The 24,834-nt window shown below is 44.9% G+C and overlaps 1 protein-coding gene across 1 annotated transcript in view; it reads left to right on the plus strand.

Moving 5' to 3' along the window:
• The first annotated feature begins 6,858 nt into the window (after positions 1-6,858).
• The window catches only part of LOC108160349, a 101,213-nt gene continuing 83,237 nt past the window's right edge, over positions 6,859-24,834 (plus strand). Inside the window, exon 1 of the mRNA XM_017294311.2 lies at positions 6,859-7,428. The gene's annotated coding sequence lies outside the window, so the exon portion shown is untranslated. The remainder of the gene's footprint in view (positions 7,429-24,834) is intronic.

Below are 24,834 nucleotides of genomic sequence, written 5' to 3' on the forward strand. Positions count from 1 at the left end.
GTGGCCCCCACGCTAGACGCATCTTCCATCTTCCATCCGCTTCCGTTTCCGCTTCTCCCCACCATTTTGACGTATTTCTATTTGTATTTGCCACGCTTTTATTGTCGTGGTCGATGGCCGCCACAGAGAAGACATGAAAGGATTTGGCACTCGCTCGCATTTCTCTTGCTTTCTCTACTCTCACTCTCTCTCTCTCTCTCTCTCTCTCTCTCTGCTGGGGGTCATGTTTAGCTTTTTTGCACCCCGTTTGAATGGCTTGGCGCGCCTTGAGGGGTTCTCCAGCATCGCTTCGGTCTCTTTGGTCTCTTTGGTCTCTTTGGGTGTTGCTTCTTGTTTGTTTGCGTCTCATTGAGCGTGGAACGGAGCCAGGAGCTCGAGAAAGAGACCTGGAAAACGTTTTCGTTTGGATTTATTTGCTCAAAGCCAGAGCAAAAGTTGGCTTCTCCTTCGGGAAGGGGGGGGGGGGGGGGGGGGGGGGGGGGGGGGGGAGGGTTGGCAGGCGGTAAACTGTAATTGTCATTATGGCCCTGGGCAGTCAGCCCCAGTTACTTACTAACCTCCAACCCCCTTTACCAGACAGACGGGTATTACCATTTGTATCTGAGATTGGGCCCTGGCTCTGGCTCTACCCGTCATCTCTCGCGCTTGGGGAATGTTTGTCTTTGGCTTGAAAGTAAAGTGAAGGCGACTTGAGTCACTCACCCGCCCCCCTTTTGGTGGCCCCCAGCCAAGAGCTTTTCATATTTAGACGTGCTACTTGCGGCCACGCCCACGCCCACGCCTGCAATGATCATCATCATAATTTAGAAGGAAGTTCTACTACCCTGAACCCACTCCACTCCACTCCACTCCACTCCACTCCACAAAGTATCTATCAATATTTGCCTTTTCGAAGGAAGTTGGCTTTTGCCTTTTGGCGTATTTGTTGAGTTATTAACTGAAATTAAGAAAATTGAAATGCGTTTTCCGCATAAGAGCGTGAAATTAAGGTTATCTCCCACTCTCCCCCTCTCCCCCTCTCTCTCTCTGACTGGCCTGAACTTTTCTAATTATCAGACAAGATAATTAACTCAATTCTCAAGGCCTAAACCACAAATGGGTGGCAGCACGGAGCGGCAACAAAGGACACAGAAATGTTTTGAAAATTTCTCTGCTGGCCAGGCTGCAATGTGGCAATGGCCATGGCCCAAAACAATTGGCAAGCCGCCGAGAGTTGGCTGAAAAGTGCCATAAAAACCGCCACCGAATGATGCTGAAGTTTTCAAATAGCTGCCCAATGTGGCCAAGGGGGGGGAATGGGGCTAAATGGGGCTTTTGTTTGATTTCATTTGCTTTAAAATGTTTCAAAATCCGCCATAGATACATTTTTTGGGCTGTTTCGAAGGGAATCTACACAGAAAACAGATATTCTTTGATATTTCAAGGCTGTTAGCCATGAAGGATCTATTAACTCAAACACTCCTCAAGCCGTGCCACCCGTTGTACGCCCCTTTAATCAACGCTTGTGTGTGTGTGTGTGTGTGTGTGTGTGTGTTTGTGCTTGTGTTTGTGTGTACCTAAAGGAGACACCATGCCAGATGTGCCCCCGGAGTCATCCATGTATCATAGAGCATCATATCATGATAATGCCGCCTGATTAAGGGCTCTATGGGCGTACTCCCCCCCCCCCCCCCCCCCCTCTATGATGGTGGTTGATCTGCTGACTTTCGCTTTCCATTGTGCCCTGCGAAGGGATATTTGCATGTAGCCTGCGTCATCATCCTTGTCGTCAGGGCCCCCGCCCCTTCCCCCCCGCCCCGCCCCTGGAGCACCATCGTGACGTGGCTAATTTAAGATTTTGTTTCCTGTTTCGCTTTATTTTGGAGACAATAAACAATCCAAGTAATTCAATAATTTGCTCAAGGCTCTCGACTCTCAAAGCAACTCTCAAAATAATAGAGGCCTATAGAGTCCTGCGACAAATGGAGCTTCCGTGGAGAAGCAACGGTATCGAATGAAGAGAAGCTCCTCGGTTTTCCTCTATAATTATGCGCCGTGTACTTTAAGAAGATTTAAAGGGGATGGGGATGGGGAGGGGAATATCGTATCACAAAGAAGAGAAAATCCCCCCCCCCCAAGGGAGAGAGAGAGAGGTGCCAGAACAGCCCCCGAAGAAGCTGTCAAGCGTTGAATGTAAATGCCAGGCAGCCAAGAGATAAGCCCCCGCCAAGCCCAGGCCCAAGCCCAGGCCCAGGCACAAGCCCCCCCGTGTCGTCCTTCTTTCTTGCCTCTCGTTGTCTTCGTTGTGCCCTTGCAGCAGGGCAACACGATTATGTGGCAGGACCGGGCACAGATGGAAGTATGAAAGGAATGAAAGGGTATCCTTAGCTTCGGTTAGCAAGAGCTCGCTGGTCCTTCCTGCGAGCGACTAAAAATTAAAAGAAGGCAACAAAAATGTGTACAAAAAATGATAAGGAATCGGCGCTGCCAACTTGACACAATGAACTTAATATTAATATGAAGTAAATAAAGGCACCGCCCCCCCCCCCCCCCCCACGCATCACCGCACCACCGTCAAGTGTTGAAGCTCCCCCCCCTCCCCCCCCCCCCCCCCTGGCGCGCGTTTTGTATGTGTTGAAAAGATTTACGAGCCACGAAAATTCGAACAAAACTTTAAGAGAGAGCAAGCCATAAATTAGCCGGCGAGGAGGACTCCCGTCTGTGGTGTTTTGACAAGGCCTGGCCACGCCTTGGCACCCTTCCGACCGCTTCCGGTTATCCTTTATGCCAGCCAGTCCTTTCACCTTTTGCCTGCCCCGGCGCGGCGCGGCGCGTCGCTTATTGTTATTGATGTTGTTATCAGTTGCAATTATTTTTTTGATTTACACAATTCGATGGCTGCCACCCCCCTTTCTCTCCCCTTTGTGACAATTTTCTCGCCTCGTTTGCGGTTTGCCAAGAGGCCAGAGAGGGGAAATGGCAGAACGGGGAGGGGGGAAAATGGGAATGTCGAGAGGATAGTGGCTGTGGCAAGCAGGTAGGCATTCATCCGCTCATTTGGCCAGGGCTTATAGAACCAGGGTGAAAGTCCTTTTTTTTTATTTCCCTGGGTTCTCTCCCTCTCTCTCTCCCTCACTCTCTCTCTCTCTCTCTGTTTGCATTATTGACAGTTGTTGTGGAATAATCAGATTTAAAACGTTAAATGTCGTCGCTACTTGGGTGGATCCTTGTCCTTGTCCTTGTCCTTTCTTCGCCTCCTCCTCCTCCATTGCCATATTTTGCCTGCCATTGTTCCAGGGCCTTTATCTTTTTTGTATTTTCTGTTTTGGCTTTGAATTTAAGTAGCAATTTCCTGTTTCGTCGAGAGGTGGAAAATGTGGAAAATTGTTGCTCGGGAAACGCTGTACAGTAGTGATAATATGGGGCTTATCAAGTGGGAAAAGCCATCATCGGTCCATCATATACAGAAAATGGGGGGCAGGAACAAACAGGTTTTTACCAAGTTAATGGTTTATTTATGTGGCCCCTGATGGAGCCCTGCGCTACTCGTAAGCCGATTGTCTATGGAGCCTCAGATCTACAAATCTGCCCCAAAATTCGTAGACTGCCATTATGTAATGCATTTTGTCGGGTTGCCTGCTGAGGGGCTCCACATGGAACATCCTTGGAGCTGGCCCACTCTACGCCGCATAATCAAATTCAATTGCTCATTCAAAACATTAAACTGTTTATTTTTGGATGGAAGATGTGGCATTCGGTGGCACAGGCATCAGCAGAGGCGGCGGGTTCAAGTGGCAAGGCACTTCATCATGCCGCCTAATCATTTGACCCACTTGAGAGTTGTGCAAATACTTTTTACGTCCTCGTCTCCTGCTTACACACCCACACCCACGCCCACTCACGCCCTCTCTCTCCCTCTCTGTCTCTCATTCAGTGCCACTGTTCACCATTCTATTCGAATCTGTCGCCCCCATTCTGCCCCACACACACACACACACACACAGACACACTCAGGGACACATGAGCTGGTCTAATCCTTTCAACTGTCGGAGTCGGAGTCGCAGGCGGAGTCGCAGGCGGATATGGAGATGGAGATGGAGAGACCCGGACAGAGTCTCAGTCTCAGAGTACGGACGAAGTCGAGCAGTTTTGCATGCATGCAGCAATCGTTTGGTGGCAGGACAGAGGAAGGAGTGACTGGGGGGGGGGACGTTGCACACAAGTGAAGACAAGGAATTTGGAAAATCTCAGCTCAGTGTCAGGTTGCACGTTGAAAATTTGTCGTCATCGTGTCTCGCACACAAAAATGGCGTTAAGCATAGAATTTTGCCCAAGACAAGGTAAAGGGCGAGGCAGATGTGGCAGGGAGGACAGAAGGGGATTGAATGGCGATGTTGTGGCAGGAGGGGGGGGGGGGGGGGGCGCTGGAGGACTATGGACTAGGGCCAAAGACAAACACATCACAGAAAGAGAGAAGGAGACAGAGAAGGAGAGAGAGAGAGAGAGAGAGAAAGAGGCGGAGAGGGATGCGTCTTGGCTGTGGCTCAAGGATAAGGCAAGAAATAATAAATTATATTTTCCGTGATTTGTGTGTCTCTCTCTCTCTCTCGCTCTCTTTTGTGCTTTTGGGATGTAATTTTCCAAAATTTAGTTTACTTAAAAGAAAAACCGCAACGAGAATGGTTTCCCCCTCCCCCTCCCCTCCGTTGAGTCTTGAATTTTGATTCTGAATGAAATGTTGTTTTTCCCACTCATTCGATGAAAGAAATGCAAAGAGAAAACTCTCTTCCACTGGAAATACGTTGCGCAGAGTGAAGAGAGCCGCTCTCGCTCTCTTAGAGGCCTGGCGAGGGTTTCCAGCTGCATTTCGGACAGACTTAATTTCAATTAAACGCTGATAAATGTTGTCGAAGGTGGATTGGCATCGAGGGCCGGGCCCCGGTTCAACCACCCCATCATCGTCATACTTCCACATGACTTGACACTATTGAATCCTTATTAGTTGCGCTTTTAAGAACGTTTAAACTGAATGCACACACATCCTCCGGCGGGGTCAGGGTTCAACATGCGAGCAAACACTTTAGGAAAACCCCTACCACCCCCCCCCCCCAAGCACCGCACGCGCCAAATCTAATTTCGAATCCAAGTTTTTAGCCCCGTCATTGGGGTTTATCGTAGGACAGGGTGGCAGGGGCGGCAGGACCGGGGGGCCACACTGCTGCAAGTCATTGCGAAAGTGTGCGAAAAGTAAATAAAAATTGCATTCACACTCGCTGTCTTTCGCTCTCTCCCTCACGCTCTCACGCTCTCACGCTCTCGCCTTCTTCAGATCTCAACATCGAGATTAACCGAGAGAAAAAAAGAAAACAAAGCAAAACAAAAAAAAAAAAAGCGGTAAATGGAAACAATTGTCAAGCAGCAGATGCAGCAGCAGCACCAACAACCCCCGAGGAGAGCAATTGAACCCGAAATCCGAACCCTATTCGCCTTCTCTTTCTGTCGCACTGCAACCGCAACAAGAACCCAAGCAGCAGCAGCAACAAAAGCAACAACAGCAACACCATTATGACAATCTGTGACTGCAATGGCAATGACATTCGGCTTGCCCGCTCCCTCCACTCCGCACTCCGCACTCCGCACTCCACCATTGTGTGGCTCATTTTTCATACATCCAATACATATATATTTTTGCAAAGTTGAAACTATTTTTGGTAACGACGCACTCAACGACAGAGCGACAGAGCGACAGAGAGAGCGGGGTGGTTCCTACTCATCCTCTCTGGCAGACGACAGGCACTCGAAACCGTTAATTGGTTTTATTTTTAATGATGTTTAGGCGAGACACAAGCTGAGAGTCCAGAGTGGCACTAGAACTAGGGGCCGGCCAGAAGCATCCGTAGCAAATCTCTTTGTTCGCTTAACCCACGCCCTGCTCTCAGCGACGGGACATTATTTATGTAAATTCTGGGCGGCTGCACTGACGTGATTTATGTTGCATCGGATGCCCCCTCCTGGTCTCTTCTTCTGTAAAAACAATTAAACAGCTAATTGACTTATGGTTTTTGAGAATAGGAGATAGCCAGAGAGAGAGAGAGGGGTAGAGAGGGGGAGAGAGAAGCGGGTTTCCTGTAAGAGCTGCACTCAAAAGTGTTTTGTTTCCTAATGAAGTTCCGGAAGCGCGGGTACCGTATTTTCTCAAGTGGAATTTATGTTGGAAATATTATATTTGTTACCAGCTGAACCTTTGGGAGTGAGAGCAACCCCCCCCCCCCCCCCCCCCATCTTTTACCTGCACTCGTGGGAGGCACAACAGGTGGGCCCTTGGCGCACTCCTCGGCAAACCAAAAAACCAGAAACATCTCAAAAAAACTAGCCCCTCAGTCCGTCGGTCCGTCAATCTGTCAGTCGGTGTTGATACCGAAACGTCCTTCAGTCGCCTGGCGGCGGGGGGCACATAATTTATAAGGAAATGCAGTTAAATATCCTCTAGGGGAGCCGGCAAAATGCCGACAAACAAACCAAAGCCGCCATCACAACAAAAGAGCGCAATGGAAGGCCACTAAGAGCGGGGCGGGAGCCCAAGAGAGTCGGTCGCTCTCTTACTGGAAGCCGAAGGCTGGAAGCCGAAGGCGTGTTTTTGCCGAAGCACATGTTTTGTATGACAGCAGAGCACTTTCCACGGCAATCGAGAGAGAGTTCCACGACATATTTCGTATTCGGGTGGGTTTTGCCTTGCCTGCGTTGAATTTTCTGTTCCGCTTTGCCTGCTGGCCCTACCCTTCGGTTTTTCTCGGCAACACACATTGGCTGCCGAGCAACATTTCGAGCCACCAGCAACATTTGAAAGAACGGCCTTGCCGCCCCTTGCCGGGTACAGCACATAACGGTTTTTTCCAGTTTTTCGTAAGGATCGGACGTGCGTCGCGGAACAGTCGAGGGCCCAGCGTGCGTAACATTTTCGTAGCCAAAAACCTGAGGGCAATCGTTTGTTTTTGAGTGAGTTCCGTTGCTCGATTCTCTGGATAATCTTAAAGTGAACTAAAGGTTTTTAAAGTCCATAATAAATGCGAACCACAGTCAAAGCAAACAATAATTAATTGCACCGCCAGGAAGAGAGCCCGAACGCTTGTTTTTTTCATGTGTGTGTGTGTGTGTGAATTTTGATTCAATAAATATCATTAAGGAGTCCTGTGGAAGTCTGCCCAGAGGAGCCCGGCTTTGAAGCGGTTTCAAGTGTGGCATCGACTGGTCGTGGTTTCCGTTTCCGCCAAACGAACATCCTGGGACGCTCCCCACTCCAAACGGTGACCCAAAAGTGTTAATTATTTATTCTCAATTATTTTCGCGTGCGGAAAAGCCCACAGAACAAGTGAAAGAAAACTTCTGCAAAGTGAAAAATCTTGAAGAGTGCCAGCAGCCGGGGACAACAAATAAAAGACAACAGAACAGGTTAGTGAAGATCAAACGATCGAATCCATAGGATGGGCGTCCCCGAGGGAGTTCCATGGCTCCTTATGCTCCTGGGGATTTTTGGCATTTAATTTTGTGTCCCGTGCCATTCCGTGGCGTGGCAGATTCTTGGCACGGCGGCAGAAACAAAAGGAAAACGAAATGGAATGACAATAAAACTGGCAGCAGCTTTCTCTCTCTCTCTCTCTCTCTCTCTCTCTATCTCGTTCGCCTTCTGTGTGTGTGTGTGTTTGTGTTTGTGTGCGTAAGACAAGCAATAAAATGGCTCGAAAGCGCCAAGTTTTTGCGCGCCAAAAGGCATGTGGCAGAGGCAGAGGCAGAGGCAGAGGCAATGTTTATGTGGCACATAAAACTAGCGCGCGGCCATGTCGCATTGTTGGCTAAGACCCGGCGCCCCAGCCAGAGTCGACGTTTCGATACCCTGCCAAGAGATGTTTTCGATCAGACATTGTCTGTCTTCTGTTTCTTCTAGAGCTCCTTTTTGGTGACAATTCATGAAGATAAAGATAGAGATACTACAAGGATATCGGCCAAACAAGCGTATCCTTACAACCTTTATTCTCTTGTTACTTTTTTATGATTTTTGCTTTTACTTTTGCCGCTCTCCCTTCTGTTGTTGGGCTAGACAATAATCGTAATAATCGCAATCACAGAGCGGCAGAGTGCCCGGAGAGGGGGAGGGGGGGGGCACCAGGGCCAGGGGGGGCAAACAATGGGGGGACCCACCCAGTGGTTGGCCTTTTTGCGTTGCCTGTTTTTAGGCGCCGCTTTGCAGGTGTTTGTTCGCACCTATTCAGGCGCACACCAACACACACACCTACACACACACACCTACACACACACCTACACACACACACCTACAGTGAAACACTGAAACACTGAGTCTGGCCCTTTGCGAGGCTTTGTTGTCGCTCTGTCGCACTAAATTGCGCACAATTGAAAGCATACTTGCAGGCGCCCGAGCATTTAGTGTGCAGTTTTCCCCCCTTGCCCTCACCCTCACCCTCACCCTCACCCAAATTACTGAATGTCCTGCACTCTGAGCCCTCTGCTCCCCCCCTTCTCAGCCTTGTTTATCGCACTTCCATTGTGCTGCTCTCAGTCGAGCTCTCTGTAGCATTTTTTCTTTCTTTTTCGGCTAAGCGGCGCCCAGGAGACGGTCTGTTTTCTTCTTTTATTAAAAATGGCAGCTGGCATTAAATATTTCTCGGGTTTTCTCAGGGCCTACCTCTGGGAGAAATATATTTCGGTTTATTTTTAGAAAACTTTGCATATCCTTTAACTCAATTATGGCCAGCATTTTCAAAGAGTGCGCACACAAATTTCCACTGGAAATTCAATTAAACAAAAGTTCTACACATCACCACATATGGCCACTAATTGACCTCAATTTTGTCGATCAATAATCTTTGAGACCTGCATTCCGTCCGGGGCTTTGTCTCCGGTTTTTCTTTGGCAATAATTTCTCCTGGCACCGCAAAAGGCTTTCTATCCCTAATTGGATTAATGAAAAATGGGATTAGGCCCCCAGACAAAGACAAAAACAAAGACGAACCAAGCGGCTTATGGCAGTCTCGAGTGTGTGTGTGTGTGTGTGTGTGTGTGAAGTGCCTTCTGGGCGACGCTGGCGGCAGCCGCAGAAGGTCCCAAAGTCGAGGGTTCCGTTCGAGTCCTCATTATGCCGTCGCTTAGCTGCCATTTGCCGGGGAATTTGGCCCCCAGGAAGAGAGCACGCCTCCGACTGGCCGTGACAGACGCAACAAATTCACAGCTATTTTTCTAGCCCTCCCATCCTACCATTTTTTTTTCTATTTTCAAATTAATTTCAAGAAATTTTTCTGGTTTTTTTTTCGTTTTGCCTTTTTAAACTAGCTTCTCGGGGGCGGGGGTGAGTGGGGGAGTGGGCGTGTCACGACTTGATAAGATCTCTCGCATGTCCTTCGCTTGGGAATGATTTCAAAATGTAAAAATATGAATTAATATTTATATGGGGGATGCCCTGGGTGGGCAATCAGCAGGGGGCGTGGACCCAATAAATCAACGAAAAATTCACAAAAAAGTTACCTTCCCGAATCCATCCTAGGTGGCATCCAAGGTTGCGGTTCCACACGACTTTTGACAGTGACTTATTGAGGCATTTATTTATGTGTGTGTGTGCATCTGTGTGTGTGTGGGTGTGTGTGTGTGTGTGGGTGTCATAAATTTCATAAAACCAGAACTTAAGAACCTTTGAAAATCCGCGTGTGTGTGTTTCGAATGAAAAAGGATGCTTTCAGGGTTTGGCTTTAAGTTTAAAATAAAATATACAAAACAATAGCTAAAGAAACTTTAAGCTGGGATATAAGGGACGATTATATTTATTTATTTAATTAAGAATTAAATAATTACAAAGGGAGGAAAGGAGCTATTAGCTAAAGGGATAGTTCTGGGGTTCCCTATGCTACCCCTTGCACTCGGGGTCTGCATCCCAAAAGTATGCACTAAAAGCTGTTCAACGAGCCAAGCGAGAGGGTGACTCCTCCTCCTTCCACAAATAAATATTATCACTTTTCACATTTGTTGTTTGTGTTTCTTCTGGCTGTAATATTGATACCAACAGGCAGACATTATTATATTGGGTTTTCGGTTTTCTGGCATCTCTTTTCCCACGAATTTATCCATTTATTTCGTACCATTTTGTACCTATAATTGAGCCCCAAAAGGAGTTTATTTCCTACATGTTTACGTGTTCCATCGACATTCATTTCATTTCAACAATTTTTGCGAAAATTCTTTCGGCCATGCCATACAAATATTTGCCATACAAAAAGTACATACATATGTATTTGTTTTTAGCAATATTTTTCAATATTTTTCGCCAACGAGAAGGTGAAAACTCAGTCGATTGTTGGCATACATATTTCGGCAATTTTTCTGTTGTTCAAACCGAACTTTAACCCCTGCCCCTGCTTTTCACTGGTCACTGCCTCTTCGCTGTCCCTGTGTTAGCGATAGTCCTAATGCTTTTAGCTTGAAATTTTTGCCAGTTTCGGTGCCAAAAAATGCAAATTTAAAATGCGTTGGCATGTCAAAAATCCACAAGAACACACACAGTGGGGCAGGGTGTTTGCTGCAGACAGCGGTGGGTGGGGGAGGGTTTGGAAAATCGATAAACGACACATGAGTGGGTGTGTGTGTGTGTGTGTATGAGCTTTTAGTATCATTTTGCAATGCAACTGCCATCCACGAAATTTTGCCAAGATTCTGGCACACACAGAGAGAAGAATGGGGGAATAAAGATACACAGATACACAGATAAACAGAGGGAGGGAGAAGAGACAGAGAGCGAGTAAGGGAGACTTAAAGCGATAAAAGGGAGCTAGCAACAAATAGCTTAATAGGAAATATCATAAAAGCGTCGCTATTCCAACCCCCCTGCACCGCTCCGCTCCAAGCTTTTCTTTCGAGACAGAAAAAAGAAAATCTTTGCACGTATCGCACTCGAAAAAATCAGTAAACGCATTGGCATCTCCTTCCCAGAGACAGAGCGAAGAGCCAAGAGCCATGGCCATTGTTGTTGTGTCTTTTTTTTTTTTTTCTTGTAAGGGTTGAGGAGGAGGTTGAGGAGGTGGTGGGGTTACGCTTATCGGATGGCCCCGCTATAGCACCCCGCTTTAGCTCCAGTCGTCTCTGAATATTTGGCATTAGTCAAATGCAAATTTTTATAGCTGCCTGCCAGCCCGTCTGTCTGTCTGTTTACTTGAAAGCGCCCGATAAGCCCTGCGCGCATCAGCATTTCATATACCAAATGGATTTGGGATGGGCGCGGGGGGTAGGAGGAGGTGGAGGTTATTCGAGCGCGAAATGGTGGCGAATTTGAGTTGATTTTTTTATGTAGAAGATGCACGAAAAAGCTGTATTTAAAGTTAAGGACGAATTGAATACTATACTGTATCCTTTCACTCTCTAGAACGCAATGGAATTCCACTGGAACTCCACAGGGTGTACGAGCAACAAAATTTAATACAGAGACGGAGGCAGAGGCGGCATCATCAGCATTAGCGCCTAACGGAAGTCGTAGCAAATGAACAGCCGCCCCCCCACACACACACACACACACACACACACAGATGCATGGAGATACAGTCCAAACTCTTATACAAGGCATATCTTCTCTCTGGTGGTGCTGCTGCTGCTGCTCCCGAAAGTAGGCAATACACATCGTGTTTATGTGTGTGAAACACACATTTTAGCGTATTTTTATTACACACACACACACATACGCACACAGAGAGAAAGAGAGTGAGTGCCGACAAGCTCGTTCCAGAATTTATGAAAATTTTGCGATGTCTGATGCGGGCAGCAGGAAGCAGGAAGCAGGAAGCGGCACGGGCTGATGGGGAAGAAAAAACATTAGCACCCAATAGAGTTTAATGCGTGCGTGTCTCTCTCTCTCTCTCTGTCGCTCTCGCTCTCTCTTTGTATGTGTGTGTGTAACCCCCAAAGGATGTATATATCCTGTCTGCATTTTGGCCCTCCCCCACCATCTGTGCTCTTTGTGGCACGGCCACAGCCACTGCCTGCCACCGCCTGCCACTGGCACTGCCTCTGGCTCCTGCCAATGCCAATTTGCGGCTTAACATCTTTGAATTATTGAGGCGCGCCGAGGTCGCAGCCCCCCCGGATCTCTCTCCACATCCGGGTACTCTGTCGGCTGGCGCTAAGGCTGGGTCTGGGGCTGGGGCTGGGACTCTTGGCCAAATTAAAATTTTATCAAAATGAAATTTGCGGTTTTTGTGTGTTTAGTTTCACATTTTTGAAAGTGATTTTGTGTTTTGGGGCTTCCTGGAACCGAGCGGATGTTCGGGACGGCTTTATCGAGAGTTTGAGCCTTAAAGTGGTCAGAATGGCTAAGCAGGTAACGTAATACAGAATAAAAGCCATCACTTCTCGTACCCAAAACTATTCGTATTCCCATAAAGATTTGATCTTTGAGTACAAAAGATTCAGTGACATATTTTCGTATAATCTTCTGAGACTTTTATTGTCTATCTGTTGGCTCTCTTCCCCCTCCCCTCTGGCATTTGTGCTGTTTACATTACACTTTAACTAAGCCGCTGAAAATTATGCAATAAACTTTTACGTTTACGTGTCTCCACAGCCACTTGCCGTTGTATGCTTCTCTTTCTCTCTCGCACTCTCTCTGCTTTTGCAATTATTTGTTGTACGAGTACTCTGGCGGCGGAGGGCATTCTGATTTGCATGAGATGTTTGTGTTCAGAGGAGGATACCGAATTTTCAAAAAACAATGCACGAATTGGTGAACAAAATAATTAAATTTATATTGAAATAATTCCAACTGTGCGATCCAGCTGCAGCAGCAGCGGCCGAAAGCTTAGATCAACAGAACGCAAGCTTTAGCGGGAGAGAGAGAGCTCCCAGAAAATTATAAGCACAACAGAAAGCCTTTTCGACTGCTTTGCTATGCTACTGCTCGGAGAGTGAGTGAGAGAGCAACGACTCGCTCAGAGAGCGGATCGTAGATGCCGAGGCGACAGGCGAGCTGAGTGCGAGTGAGAGTGCAAAGGCAGAATGTCTTATCTCTCGGCTCGATCTTTACTTCATTTCCACACATTGCTTTCGCTCTCACTCTCTCTCTCTCTGTCGCTCTCAGGCCTCGCTCTTAAGAAAGAATCAATCTGTTAGGGTACTAAGACCTTCGTTGCCCTAAAGCTGGCTTTTGCTTTTGTTTCCTTTTCTTTCGTGTTTTGCTTTGCTTTTTTCTTTTCCCAGCGATTTTTGATGTTCGCGCCAAGTACATGGGGACTGGAGGGGCAGTGTTGCAAATCTTATTTGATGATGCCACGGCAAATACTTTAATTTATGCAGTAATCCTATTACAAAAACAACAACAGAAACAGAAACAGAAACAGCAATGGCAGGCCCTGAAAGAGGGTCCGCGGACAAGGACGCCTGGGAAATGGCATCCATAAAACCAGGAAAAACAACAATGCATTTATTTTTTAGCATTTTCTTCGTGGCTCGTTGAGCATTTCTCTCTGTGTCTCCCTCTACCTCTTCGTTTTTCTTCCTCGTTTTTCTTCCTCGTTTATTCCTTCGCTTTATTTTGTTTTCATTACGTTGGCCCGCGGCATCGCTCGGGAAAAATCAAGTGAACCTATCCCAAAATCGCCTCCTTTTCTGCGACGCCCCCACAGAGTCTGTGTGGGTGTGCGACTCATTTGCATTTTCCTTTCCATTTCCAGGGCTTTTCCTTCGGCTCCGTTTTCGTCTTTGGCATTGTGGGGGTTGGGTGGGTGTCTATGTATTGGTCTTAGCAGCAATTCAATTTATTTTAATTTCTCCTTTTAACACAAAAAATTACCAATTCAATTTTATGACTTTATTCTTTTGCTTCTCCCTTGCCACGTGCCGCAGTTCACAGAGGAGGCAGCTGGCAAGATAGATCTGCACTTTCTTGACACAAAATCGAAATGCTCCCCCACCCTGCCCCTAGATAGAGGAGGGCCCTGTCCTTGCTCTATTCTGGTATATATTCTATATATAGTATATCTATGTGCAAACATTGAATGCATTGCCGTCTTGTTGCGGATTATGCAAATACATTTTCCCCAAGACTTTTTCCAAGGGTATCTATGTATCTCCTCGTGAAACGATACGACAATAAATGCCTCTGCAAATGTTTATTTTTATAATGAATATTTTCACCCAATTATATCCAAATTTATAGACTTTTTCGTCTAAAAAGTACACTTTTCTTTATTAACTCTTTGCACAATCGAAGAATACGGTAATAAATTGTTGGGGGGAAATCTTCATGGTATTCAAGCCAATTTCCGCTTTCATTGGCTTAACGTTAGTTTTGGTTTTCTTTTCTTTTCGTATCGGGTCGGGTCGTAAAAGTCCACAGATTTTGTGTCACATAAAAATCGCATGCGATGAAAACTGAACTAAAACTGTGCCAGGCCATTCCTGTATCTGTATCTATAGCCAGCCATTTAACGTTGAGATACAATTTACATTTTGCAAGCGAAAGGAAGCTCCAGCAGGTGGACAGGGTGCAGGGGGGGGAGGGACAAAACGAAATTGGTTTTCGCTAGTCGCTGGTCCCCTGGCATCCCTTTGGGATATCGGGGATGGGAAATCCATCTCCATGGCTGGTTTTCCCCCACTAATCGGTATCCCTTAGTCGATACACCCCCTGACTTGTTGTTTTGACTCTGGCTGGCTTTCTGTTGTGCTGTCGCGGTACGCCTCTGGGCATATTCAATTTTCTTTATTATACATATTTTTCTTTTCGTTTTCCCCCCACCATGTTTTTGTTTGTTGTTTTCTGCCCTGCGAAGGGGGGGATATACTCCAGGCGAGCTTTCAATTTTTATGACTTCTGGGGGTTCATTTTTACTGCGTTGTGGGGACCTGCGCGTCCTGTAGCTCTGATAAACGCTTGCCAGCCGGCCCCCACCCTTTGTTTTGTTGCCCCGTGCCATGCGTTTTTTGTTGCGTCGTCAATGAAATGTTTATTGCCTGTGCTGCTGGGCTAGGAGCTGCCTTTGCTTTGGCCCTTTCCCCTGCCATTTGATTTGGCCCTCAACTACTGCCTCCTAGGCTCCCGGGTTCCCTGGGTGCAGAGGTAATGGCAGCTTTTTTTTGTGTGAAATTCTCAATCCATTTGAAGGGTTTTTCCATAGCTTGTCCTTGCCCCTTTTTTTCCTTTTGGAAAACCTTTAAGGCCCTGCTGAAATCCATGGCCTCCACATATGATTCGTTCTCTCTCTGTTGTCTTAAGAGGTTTTCCCTCCCACTCGATGAGAAACTAATTCTTATACTCTTTACATTCCGCTCTCCATCTCAAAAGGGAAAATCCTCAAGCATCAATATTTTTTTCCTCTACGGATGATGTATTTTTCTTTTTATTGTTGTTTTTTTTTTGTTGTTGTTGCATGAGTAGAGCAATTTCCTGCACAGGAAATTTAATTATATTAACAATACTGTGGATTTCATAGCTAAAACCAATCAAATAGATGGCAGAAAACGGGTATATTGTCTGGGATGTTCGATTTGGCATCAGAGAACTGCCTCCCCCTGAGATCGAGCCTCCCACCATCGAGATCGATGAATGGCCGAAGAGCATGAATATGGAGACAATATGCGGCTTGAAGGATGGCTATTTATCGCTTTTGATTTACCCCAAAACTGATCTAACTCTATTCTTTGATGGGTACATAACAAGTCCTGTAATAACACACTGTAAAATGTCCTAGAAGACTTCATTCTTGCTCGGACCACATCTTCAGTTCTTTCGCTCTGAATTTCCAAATAAATACAGTGCTTTAATATTTGCTCTTAATTAAATTCAAGCTCTCTCAAGCGGAAAGTAGAGAAAGAATAAGAGTGTTTTGCCAGAGGGGCAGATGGATGGTGCGGGGAGAAACCCACTTAATCCAATTTAAGAATGCAGCCACTTGAGCCACACACACATGTGTGCCTTGGTATTTGTGTATCTATGATGCACTGCTGCTGCGATGCTTTTTTCCCCCCCAAAATAATGCTCCTTCCTGCCTCTCGCTAAGCCATAAAATAATGCTTTTTTTCCTGCCTATTTATGGACCCCACAAAAACCCAAAAAAAATGGCTCTTTTAAAATATTAGCAGCTACTGAAAATTGGGCTATCTATTTGCCAGAGAATGTTGGAGCGTGTGTGTGTGTGTGTGTGTGTGTGTGTGGGATTTCCCTCTCATAAATTAGAGGCAATTTCTTTATTTTTTGTTGTATTTGTGTGTCCCTGCGACCCAGATAATGCGCTACGCAATGAGGAAGATATTTTACATGTTCCATTGTCCGCCCGAGAACTCCTACCCATCCCCCCCTCCCTCCCTCCCTCCTCCCCTGAATATCCTTATCAGCAAGGGATGTCCCGGTGCCTGAAATTTATATATTGGGTCATTAGGTCTGTAATAATTTGTTTGGGCCACATGTAAACTGCTCTTGTTCTGGGCTGCTGTTTTGCTTATTGGCATCATTATTATGGGGACGGGGGACGGTGGGGGCCCAAGTGGCCTATTTGTGGGAAATTCCATTTTAATTGAGTTTCGAAACCCACAACCGACCGCCAGGGGAGCAGGTGGCATGCATTTTTAATGCTCCTCTTTGGCTCAATTAGCCACCGCTTTCGGCCAAGTAGTTCTCAGCTAAACAATTTTCGAATTAAATCAAGCCCCGGCGCCTGAAAGTATGCCCAACTATTTCCAGACAAACATTCAATAGTTTGCCGTTCCTTTTGCCGAACTTTTGTTGCGGAATTTTCAACTCTTGACTCTTGAGGCCCCCAATAATAATTATTCAATAAAAATTAAGAATAACAATTATAATAATAGTTATTCAATAAAAATCAAGAATAACAATTATAATAATAGTTATTCGATAAAAATCAAGAATAACAATTATAATAATAGTTATTCAATAAAAATCAAGAATAACAATTATAATAATAATTATTCAATAAAAATCAAGAATAACAATTATAATAATAGTTATTCAATAAAAATCAAGAATAACAATTATAATAATAATTATTCAATAAAAATCAAGAATAACAATTATAATAATAATTATTCAATAAAAATCAAGAATAACAATTATAATAATAGTTATTCAATAAAAATCAAGAATAACAATTATAATAATAGTTATTCAATAAAAATCAAGAATAACAATTATAATAATAGTTATTCAATAAAAATCAAGAATAACAATTATAATAATAGTTATTCAATAAAAATCAAGAATAACAATTATAATAATAGTTATTGGATAAAAATCAAGAATAACAATTATAATAATAGTTATTCAATAAAAATCAAGAATAACAATTATAATAATAGTTATTGGATAAAAATCAAGAATAACAATTATAATAATAGTTATTCAATAAAAATCAAGAATAACAATTATAATAATAGTTATTGGATAAAAATCAAGAATAACAATTATAATAATAGTTATTCAATAAAAATCAAGAATAACAATTATAATAATAATTATTCAATAAAAATCAAGAATAACAATTATAATAATAATTATTCAATAAAAATCAAGAATAACAATTATAATAATAGTTATTCAATAAAAATCAAGAATAACAATTATAATAATAGTTATTCAATAAAAATAAAGAATAACAATTATAATAATAGTTATTCAATAAAAATCAAGAATAACAATTATAATAATAATTATTCAATAAAAATTAAGAATAACAATTATAATAATAGTTATTCAATAAAAATCAAGAATAACAATTATAATAATAGTTATTCAATAAAAATAAAGAATAACAATTATAATAATAGTTATACGATAAAAATCAAGAATAACAATTATAATAATAATTATTCAATAAAAATCAAGAATAACAATTATAATAATAATTATTCAATAAAAATCAAGAATAATAATTAGACAATAAAAATCAATGCAGGCGTCCCACAAGGAAGCGTTCTTGGACCAACGTTATATACTATATATACAGCCGATATGCCTTCCTCAAGGGTAATAACTGGATTGGACGAGTGCGATATGTTGATAGCAACCTACGCGGATCAAAATCAAGCCCCGGCGCCTGAAAGTATGCCCAACTATTTCCAGACAAACATTCAATAATTTGCCGTTCCTTTTGCCGAACTTTTGTTGCGGAATTTTCAACTCTTGACTCTTGAGGCCCCCCCCCCCCCGGAAAGGTGGGCCCAATCTCTCTACGATCCGATCCGGTTTCGGTTCTGTTGAGCTCAGCACAAAATTTGTGCCAAGCGGAAATGTCTTCGGTTTCAGTGCGTAATTTTCTACACAAAAACACACACACACACACACAGATAAAATGGGGGGTGGTATGGGTGGTGTGGGGGGTGTGGGGGGGTGTGTTCACATGTCCATGAGCGCATGACCTCCATATAAAATAAATTACTTTAGTTATCTAAATGCTGTGTATGTATAGGAGCTCCTTTGTGTGTGTGTGTGTGTGTGTGTCCTCTATTCTGTTTTCGATCTTTCGACATTTCTCTGTTTCGTGTCCTTCTCCATGTCTCTGTGTTCTCTGTTGTCATTTTCGCTCTTTATTCGTGGGTTCTTCGTATACCCTGCCATTAAAAGGGAGTCTTCTTTTCTCCCTCAAAACTATGCCGCGCTATCCAACACTTTATTTCTTGCTGCTGCGCTTTCCCACACTTTATTTCTTGCTGCCGCACTTTCCAACACTGTTTTTACTACATGTCTTTAATCAACGCAAGATTAATACCTAAAACCTCTAACAATACGCTATAGATATTCCCTCTCCTTCGATTTGTACTCTTTTTTTTCTTAGCACTGCTTCTTTTCCAACACAGTGCCTGATTGTCCAACACTAGCTTCTCTTTTGGGGGGATGAAAAGAGCATTCAATGAGCATCCATCCCTTTTGGCATTTCTGTGCGCTCCTTTCAACCCCGGGCCTTGCCTCCTGCGTCCTTTTTTTTGCTGCTTTCCTTTTGCTTTTAGCCAAACAAATGATAACAATAAATTACACTCTCGAGATTTGGCCGAGCTTAAGCATGAAGTGCAGCCCCAGTCGATGTCGATGCGCCTGGTCCGCAAATAATGAAGGCAGAATGGGGACCAGTAGGGAGGGAGGGGGAGTAGGGAGTGGGGAGGAGCAGCCTCGGGTTTCGCTAGATGCCACATCAAGTGGCAAACGCACTTGGGGGAATTTTTTCTATTTTCTGCCTTCGGTAGGGTGTCCTTTTTTCCTCCGCTCTTTCTTTCCAGGGCCAAGAATAAATGTTCTAATTTAGCGACTCAATTTGTGTAGTAAATTTATCAAAGGGCGTCCTCCAGCCACGCCCCTCACTTAAGTATATGTATGTGTGTGTGTGTGTGTCTGTGTGTGTGTGCGCGTTGGCTGTATATTAATTTTTGGTCTGTGGCGGTCATCAGGTGATAAATCTGCTGAGAGGTGATAATAAGAAACATTTGCCAGCGATTTGTTTGGCTTTTTATTGCATACATTTAGGCGTGCCACAGAAAGAGAGAGAGAGAGAGGGGCTCTCCTCTTCTGGCAATCAAAATATCGCCATTAAAACGAAGCCTATGTATATCTTGTGAGGCCACCAAAAAGTTGTAAGAAACATTTCGCCTGGCTTTAAAAAATCCCACCGCAGCTGAAACTTTCTCCCGCTCTCTCTCGACAAAGAGGGGGTGGAGGGGGCTCAACAAGTGCACTTTGGAGCTGCTTAGCGGGGCTTTAAATAATTTTATGGCAGGGAAAAACCACAGCCTGGCCTCAATAAAAGTTTTGTTCTTCCTGAAGCAGTCCTTCGTTATGTTTAATGGCTTTGTGATTCTGGAGAGGCACGGGATAATCAGCCGGAGTGCGGGTGTTACCCAATTTACACACACTATTGGGACTGGGACTGGGACTGGGACTGCGACTTGGGCTAATAAACTTTCCCATGGAGCCTGGCTATGTGGGTCAGCGGCAGCTCCGCCGGAATGCCTGGCAGCGGCTTTGGCGCCCCGTTTCCTAGTTTCCTGGTCCATTGTTCGCGCATATCAATGGATCTCCACCCCTCGACGTAGACGCATTCTTTCGATGCTTTCTTGTGCATTGTTTTCCGGGGGTGGTGTACGGGTGTGCTTCGCTCTCTCTCTCTATGGATAAAATATTATTTTTATTTGCTTCGCTGGGCACATTTGCAGCATCAGCGGTCGTCGAAAGAGGAAACTGCTGACTTCACCTTGATGCATGCACTTTTCATTGCAATTTCCCCCCCACCCACACACCCACCCACCCACACACCCACACACACGCTCGCACATTCATGGACATGCAATTTTCTTTCTTTCTTTTTTTTGGCAACGTTGGCAAAACATTTCCCGTCCCCACCATTTTCCCCCATTTTCCCCCATTTTCCCCCGTTTTCCACTGAAATCAATATGCTTTCGACGACGCCAGGGCACTCTTTTCGCCAGTTAGTAAACTGCCACAGTTGCACTTGCAGCAACCCCCCCCCCCACACACACCCTTCCCCTCCCCTCCACGACCTACTTGCTCCTGCTGAAGCGAATTTTCTTGTCATATTTTCAATTTGTGTCGAAAAATGGAAGAGCAAAGCGATTGTAGGTGTCAGGAGGATGCTGGCTGTGTGCTTTATGGCCCGGGTTGACAATTGCAATAAAAATGTTGCCAGGGATTATAACAAGCATATAATGTCGTGTTACTCGTTGCAGCTCTCTCGCTAACGTTTTCGCTGCTTTTCTCTCACTCGTTGTTCCAGCCAGACATTTATTTATGCATTTTTTGTTGGGAATTTTCTCACAAATATTCCGGAAATTCGTTTCGTGCCCGAAGATCCACTCAACGTGCCACATAATAAAGAGCTTCACGGCTAAATGAGCTTTCTCTGTGTTGTTGTGTGTGGCAGGAAAATGAGGAAAAATTCCAAGCCAAATGAAAGCGGGGGAAAAAAAATGGGAGAAAAAAAAATTTAACAAGCCAGGCACAAAATTAGAAACGTGCGTGCAGCACACACCCGTCCGCCGCCCACAAAACAGGGGGGGGGGGGGGGGGAGGGAGGGGAGGCTGACAACTGGATTGGCATGTTTTAGCCAGGCCAAAACAATTGCGTTGGGGCTGGGGGGGAATACCCCTTTCGGCGCACTCTGCTGTCTGCCCCGCGGCACCATCCCCCCCCCCCCCACACACACACACCACAAGGCACACACACACACGCATACGTGGTGAAATAAATTGACACGAGAGAAAGAGAGGCAAAGCAAGGGGGGAACGAAGGGAACGCACCGCAGAATTCAATTACACGAACAATTCTGGTGTTTTTAGACCAACTCCCCCCTAGCTCTCCCCCTCCCCCAGGCCCCGAAAAGTGATGCCCATCTGCTGCCTATGATTTCCTGCCCTGCTTCGACTCCATTCTGGACTCCAAGTGGGATCTCCCCCCCCTTCTGGTAATGGGATTACTGTCCCCCCCTTCCGACTGAACAGATCTGTCTATTATTAATATTCTACGAGTCTGTGCGTTCCTCCGCCCTTCGACTTCGACTTAGCCGGGCTTACAGTCCAGTCGGAAAAGGGTTTAGACCGGGGCAAAACTCTTATGGAATCAGTGCATGCGCTTCGATTGTTCTCGACATCCTTAGACCCCCAATAAATATTTTAACCCTTTTTCTGTGGGAGTTGCAAAGTATTTATCCGGCATTATGCTAGGACTTATTTTAATCGAATTTCATTGGACTATTTCTATATTTTTTTCCATTTGATTTCAATCGAAAATCTCTGTCGCAGATGCCCATCAATTTGCCATTCTGAAATACAAATTATTTTTAATTGGAAAAACTACAATTTACTATCTAAATAAATGGGCGTGCCACACCACTCCTGCCTCCCAAATTCAAAAAACAATGAAATGAAGACCAATCTATGCGAGTATTATTTTTGGGTTTTTTTTTGTCAGCTCAAACTCTCAATTGAAGCCGCAACAAAAACTATTGGCAATCAAAGACAAATTATACGTCCAGACAGGCCAAACAATTGAGAGTTTGAAAAGCCCTCCAAACCAATGCAATTTAAATACGAAACCAATTAAAATTAAACGCAACAGAACCAGAGATAGCCGCCCTTTAGATGCCCTTCGTGAGGTCTTTGGAGGACTCTTTATGGGGTTTGCCTCTGCTTAAAGTCGTAAATACCCTGTGTAGCGCGGGGGGGGGGGGGGGGACCGTTGGGCAGCCCTACAAATGCAGTCAATTGAATTTGCGTGTCGCCGGATTCGGATTCGCATTTGGCTGTTTTCGACGAGGCCTTTTGTTTGATTGTTTGCCTTCGAGAGGCGGCGGCCCCAACGAGGAGCAAACGTGTCTGCATTCGGCGCTTTTTGGCCCGTTTTGGCCGGTTTTGGCCCTTTTGGTGCTTGCTCTAGTCATTAGCTCTGCAAACGAGTTGATTAAACAGTTCGATGGAGGCGGAGCACTAGATGGCATCCATCTTTTGGCCAGTGCCAGTGCACTGGACTATAATTTTCGTATTGGCAAATGTGCGACGACCATAAAACAGAAATGCAAAACGGCTTCAACAACAAAAGCAACGAGAACGGCCAGCAAGGACCTGCCGAGCCCTTGCTAATGGGAAATATTTGCGTTGAAAAGGGTCTCCCCCCCACCTCCACCCCTCTCTTTGTGTGTGTGGCCAAAACAATAACAAGCCATGGAGAAAAAAAAAAAGAAAGACCCGTCGGATTCCGCATGAACAAGCCCCCAAGAAAAAAGAAAAAAAACATACATTTGGAGAGTAGTGGAAAAAAATTCGTGGCATTCATAAAAATGTCGCAAAAAAAAAAAAAACTCAGCTAAAAATAAGAAGAACTTTATGTGTCATTCATTCAAAACCATGTGAATAGAATCAGCCATGGACACACAGAGAGACTCGTTAGAGGGGGGCCTGCAGAGTCCAGTTTCCAGAGTCCAGAGTCCAAAGTAGCCAACGGAAAAACTGGAATTGAAAAGCGAGTTCAGCGACACACAAAAAATGGCTCTGTGTGTGTGTGTGTGTGTGTGTGGAATGTGTGAAAATATATGAATAAAGTATGTCCCAGCACATACACAGCACCTCCCCCTCCCCATCCTCCCCCCCCCACTCCATGCGGTTATTGTTATTCTATTCTGACAATAGAATTTTTAATAAATTAAAAGTGTGTGTGTGCGTGTCCCTTTGGCCACTATCATATTTATATTTCCGAGTGCAATAATAAATTGATATTCCACTATTTTTATTCCACTTTTGTTCCATTTGCGGTCGGTTTGAAGAGTTTTTTGGTTGGGTTTTTTTTTTTGGTGTGTTTTCTGGGCGCCATAAATAATATGATGACTGTTCCTGGCATTGGCCCAAAAAAAAAAAAATAAAAGAATTAGCAACAGAAGTGGCTGATGGATGCCCGGCGGGGGGTGGTGGTGCCTTCAAGGGCCATTTAAATGGGTCAAAATCCTGAACAGTTTCTGCGGTCGCATAATGCCAGAAAATTTGCGGTGGAAAAGTGGCAAGGCATTGGCGAATATTTCATATTTGAATAGATTTCAAAAGAGCCTCCCAACTGCACCCATTTCCCTCCTTTTGCCGAATCAATAACTCATAAATACCAGAGACTGAGAGAGAGAGAGAGAGAGAGAGAGAGAGAGAGCTCTGCTAATGCATTTCAATTAAAACACTCGTCAATGGCGACACATCAAATGGCTTAATGCAACACATTACGGCACTATATGTGTCTCCCTCTCTCTCTGTCTCTCTCTTTTTCATGCCCCACATACTTGTATAAATCAGATTTTAATGCCTGCTGGGTGAGAAATCAAAAATCTGCAAAATGCCAAATGAAAATCCATCTGCCATTTGGCCCTGACACACGCACACACGCACACACGCACACAGGCATGCGCCTGCACATGCACATATACGGTTACTCGTTTAATTGGGTGCTGAAGTCAAAAACAAACACAAATTTTCTTATGCAAACATCAAACGGAAAGCAAATATCACAAAAAACAGGAAACAGCAAACGCAACACCAGGGCCGAGGCTTCAGATACCCTTTGCCAGTCGATCGTTGCTAAGGATTTTTCCTTGCAGTTTTCCTCTAGACTCTTTGAAGGATTCGATAAATTCATCTAAAAGCTCTCGCCAACACGTTTTGGTCCCGTCATACCACCCAATCGTTTCCTGAGAGATTGAACGAGCACTCGCTCGATCGTTTGGTCCAGTAATCGAACGAGCACTCGCTGGATCATCCCTGCCTGAAGTTGCTGCTGCCATCCGATCGTTGCTTGAGAGATTGAACGTGCACTCGCTCGATCATGTTGGCTCTCGCCAGCACGTTTGGTCCCAAAATGGAACGAATACTCGCTGGATCATTCCTGCTTGAAGTTCGCTGCTGGAAATGCCACCACATTGAATGCTGGCTCTTCCGGCAACACGTTTTGGTCCCGTCATACCACCCAATCGTTGCGTGAAAGATCGTGTGAGCACTCGCTGGACACGTTTGGAACGAGCACTCGCTCGATGAAGTTCCCGCTACCCCCCATAGTAGGGCTACCCGCTTTCCGCAAGGGTATACGCGTTGGATGCTCAATCAGCGATGGCATTTATTTAATATTAAAATCGGCGCGATGCAGCAAAAACTATGCCATCCAAAAAAAAAAGAAAAGGCAAATACATCTCCGTGCCCACACACATGGGTGTGTTTGCATTCGTATCTGGTGTGTGTGTGTGTGTGTGTGTGTGTGTGTGTGTGTGTGTGTGTGTGTGTGTGTGTGTGAATGTTGGTTTTGTGCACCAATCCAGCGACGAGTTGAC

The sequence above is a fragment of the Drosophila miranda genome, chromosome 3 (assembly GCF_003369915.1).
Source record: "Drosophila miranda strain MSH22 chromosome 3, D.miranda_PacBio2.1, whole genome shotgun sequence".
Lineage (NCBI taxonomy): Eukaryota > Metazoa > Arthropoda > Insecta > Diptera > Drosophilidae > Drosophila > Drosophila miranda.